This window comes from Nannospalax galili, unplaced genomic scaffold (genome assembly GCF_000622305.1).
Source record: "Nannospalax galili isolate Female #2095 unplaced genomic scaffold, S.galili_v1.0 scaffold2924, whole genome shotgun sequence".
Lineage (NCBI taxonomy): Eukaryota > Metazoa > Chordata > Mammalia > Rodentia > Spalacidae > Nannospalax > Nannospalax galili.
In genome coordinates, this window is record NW_008351087.1 from 44,823 (window position 1) to 48,882 (window position 4,060).

The window sequence follows — 4,060 nt, forward strand, 5'->3', positions numbered from 1 at the left end:
TTCAGCCTGGATGTCTATTATGGGCTTTTACCTCACAGATCCCTTCTGCACCCTTCCTTATATCAGAAAGGGGCTAAGAATCTAATCACTAGCTTTACAGAGTGTGAAGGAGAAACAGGAGAGAAAGCTTTTAGACAAAAGAAAATAATAAAGTTAAGTCAGGATATGAAGATAAATGCAATTGGACATACCTGTTTCAAAGCCCAGATTCTGATCCTGGAAAAGTTCCAAAAGGGTCCTCACAGAACCAATGACTTTCAGGTCTGTAAGGAGCCCCAATTTATGGTGGAAATTTCTCTCAACTTCCCAGAATCATAAACACCAGCAGATTACAGATGGTGTGTGCTGGAAGAGATGGTTAGGCAAAATAAAATTGTTATAATTCTTTTCCCAGATAAAATTTTGACTTTAGAATTTTACAGCATTGCAATTGAAAATGAAACTAGATAACTGAGGGTCTGGTATATAAAAAGAAAACTAATAAGCCAATCAAATAAATAGACTAGGACCCACATTTCCCTCAAGCTGTTTTATCTCTACACAGATCTGCAGACCAGAAAGTTTTTCCCAAATTGCTAAAATTTGAATTTCTGGCAATTAGGTTAGAGATATCTCCTAATATCTCATTTTCTGGGGCTTTTGTAGTGATGAATCCCTGCTGAGTTTCCCATGAGCTGGAGTCGTGATCCTCTTTTGTAAGTTGTAGCTGTGAATCCCCTCCTGTGAGCTGGAGCTGTGGTCCTCTCCTATGTGTTGGAGCTGTGTTTCCCCTCCTGTGAGCTGGAGCTGTGGTCCTCTCCTATGTGTTGGAGCTATGCTTCCCCTCCTGTAGGCTAGAGCTGTGGCATCCTCCTGTGAACTAAAGTCGTGGTCATCTCCTATGAGCTGGAACTGTGGTCCTCTCCTTTAGCTAACTTAGTGCCACAGCCTCCTCGAATGCTGTTTTTAGGTTTGTACGAATGTTACCACCCAGTCTTCCCTGTCACTTTGCTCTCAGGAATCCTGAAGCTTATTCCTGGCAGGCCACAGGCCTTCTGCCAGGGGTTAGTTACTAAAAGCAGAAGCTGATTTGAAAGGTTACCACTTGCCCTCTGGTGGCCCAGAAGAGCATCCTAAAGCCTGGTCCTCTAGTCCTGGAGTCAATGCCTTCCCTACTTCCTCTGGTGCTGCCTCCTCCCCAGTGCCAGGTGTCCCTGATGATGAATGAAGGTTCACTAGCACAGCCTGGACCCTCCATCACCTGACCATTCTATGCCTGGGGAGTGTGGGTGAGCATGTGGCGCCAGAGGGCGGCGGGTATGGCTGGTGCATTTGTCAGAAATTGAGCTCATGTGCGGGGGCTACCCGGCTCCTTTCACTTTCATTTGGAAGCAAGTATGAAGTACAAACAGTTCTGAATGATTTTCCTGAAGCTTTGTCCGGGTTTAATTGGCAGGTCTGCTGGTGTGTACTGGAAAGTATGGTGAAGTGTATGTATCGGCTCTCGACAAAGATGTTTCCTTATGCAGCAGATGGTGATTGGCACACCAATTACAGCTTTCTGATGGGTGAGGAGGGGGTGCTGCAGAGCTCTTGTCTCTGAGTGAGATGACTCTGTCAGGCTTCTGAAGCTCAGGACTCAGGAGTCATTGCAGAGGAGGAGGTGGAGAGATTGTGGGAGCCCTAACTAGTGGATGACCATGGGGGGCGGGGTTCTCCAGACAGTGATCAGTTACTCATGTGAACTCACAGCAATGGTGACAGCATGCACAAGTCCTGTGCAAGCTCCAGTGGATGAACCCACACTGGAGAACATTGGGGGATTCAAATTAGACGCTATAGGCTTTATTATCCAAAGAGAGTACATTGAATTGAACGGGTGAGGAGGGATGTAGGGAGGTGTGGATGGGGGAGGGGATACAAATGTCATCAAATTATAGTCTACGGAAATCACAAAAATACAATAAAAATACTGGAAAAAAAACCGAATCACAAAATACCAGCAAACTAAATTTTAGGCAGCAGAATCCAAGACCCAAACTAATGTTAAGTACTGCACGTTCATTCATCTCATTGGATGTAACCATGTGAAGCAAGCAATCAGATTTAATGACGTGAAAATAATTGCGTTCTAGAAAGTCTTTATGTCCTCCTGCCACTGGTATCAGTTTCCTCACTTTTATACAATTTATAAATTATTAGTCTTCCATAAATAACCAATGAATCTATGATCTGCTGTTACTTGGTAAATAACAAATCTACTGATGCTGTTTTATAACTATGATATCCAAAATGCATTGGAAAAAATCTGGGTTAATTCTGTGACTAAAAATAAAATCAATGAGTTTGGTGTGGAAGCACGTGCCTGCAATCCCAGCACTCAGGAGTTGGAGGCAAGGGGATCAGGCGTACAGGGTCATCTTCATATACGTAGTGTGTTTGAGACTACCTGGGGTACAGGAGACCCCGTCACAAAATCCAAACATAACATCAAGGACAGTAGGAAACTGTGTCTTAGGTAAACTGACTAAGATTAGTAGGGCATGTGCTTCTCTCTAGGGATGTTATGGCTCTGGAGTCTTGGCTTGTGGAACTGGCTACAGGTGTAGAAATCCAGGGATCTTGTGATATGGCTCTTGGGACAGTTCTGGGAAACTGGCTCTAAAACAGCGTCTCCCTGTAGTTTCAGCTGGCCTGGAACTCACTATGTAGACCAGGCTGGCCTGGAGCTCACAGAGATCAACCTGCATCTGCCTCCCAAGTGCTGGGGCTCTGGAGTCTTGGCTTGTGGAACTGGCTACAGGTGTAGAAATCCAGGGATCTTGTGATATGGCTCTTGGGACAGTTCTGGGAAACTGGCTCTAAAACAGCGTCTCCCTGTAGTTTCAGCTGGCCTGGAACTCACTATGTAGACCAGGCTGGCCTGGAGCTCACAGAGATCAACCTGCATCTGCCTCCCAAGTGCTGGGATTAAAGGTGTGCACGACCAGGCCTGGCTAGTGGTGTACAGTTTGGATAAGAGACTCTCCTAAGGAACTGCTGAGACACAGATGTTTGGGCCCTGTCTCAATTTGCACAGCAGCCATCTGCAAAGCTGCTTCCATGAAGAACTAACCACTCCTGGATTTGTGGTTGCCAAGGTCTGTTCTGGCCCTGGAACTTACAGACCATGATTTAATAACAGCTACATCTGTATCTGTACAGGATTCTCCCCTTCTTTTGTCCCTCAGGTATTGTAATAAATTCTCTCCTACTTTTTCCATGATGGAGAAATAATTCGATTGTTTTTAAACATTTGAAAATATTGGTGGGCAATATATCAAAAACCGTAGTTCGGTGAATTACCATAGAATGAAGAGACATTGCAAAGCACTCCAGGCCAGGAAATGGATTTCACCAGCACATGGAAGGTCACCTGGCCCTCTCCCACTCAGGATTCCCCCTGTCTCCAGTTGTTTCTGAAATGACAGAGTGTATTCCTCTGTGTTGCTATCACGGGAACATTGCTCCAGCTTCATTTTGTCTTTCATGAATAGATATGTGCATTTCCAATCCTCTTTCAGCAAATTTTTCTTTTTTTAACTTATTGAGACAGAGTCTTACTCTCACAGCCCTAGCTGGCTTCAAACCCTGATTCTCCTGTCTTGGATTGCTGGAGGGCACTGCCACATTTGGCTTAATTTTCTTTTCTTTTTTTTTTTCTTCTTGACTTTCAAATAATTTTATAACAACAAAAAATGTTAGGGAGTGATATAGCAAGTTCCCATGTCTCCATTACCCAGATATTGTAAATATGAACACTTTCCATACCAACATGCACTGGTCAAAGCCAATGTTAACATTTGGACATTACTTCTCATTAGCCTGAGCACTGTTCGAATTCTTCCATTTTCTTCTAGTACTCTTATCGTTTAGGATCCACTTTAGGAAATACATCACATATAGATTCCCTTACTAAAAGCAAATAATTTTAGAAATAAAGGGGTGTAGGGGATCCTTGAAGTTAGACTCCTGTGACTAGATTTTGAATAGTACTTATCACACAGGTGTTTTACCCTATTAATGTGACATTAGTTGGAAG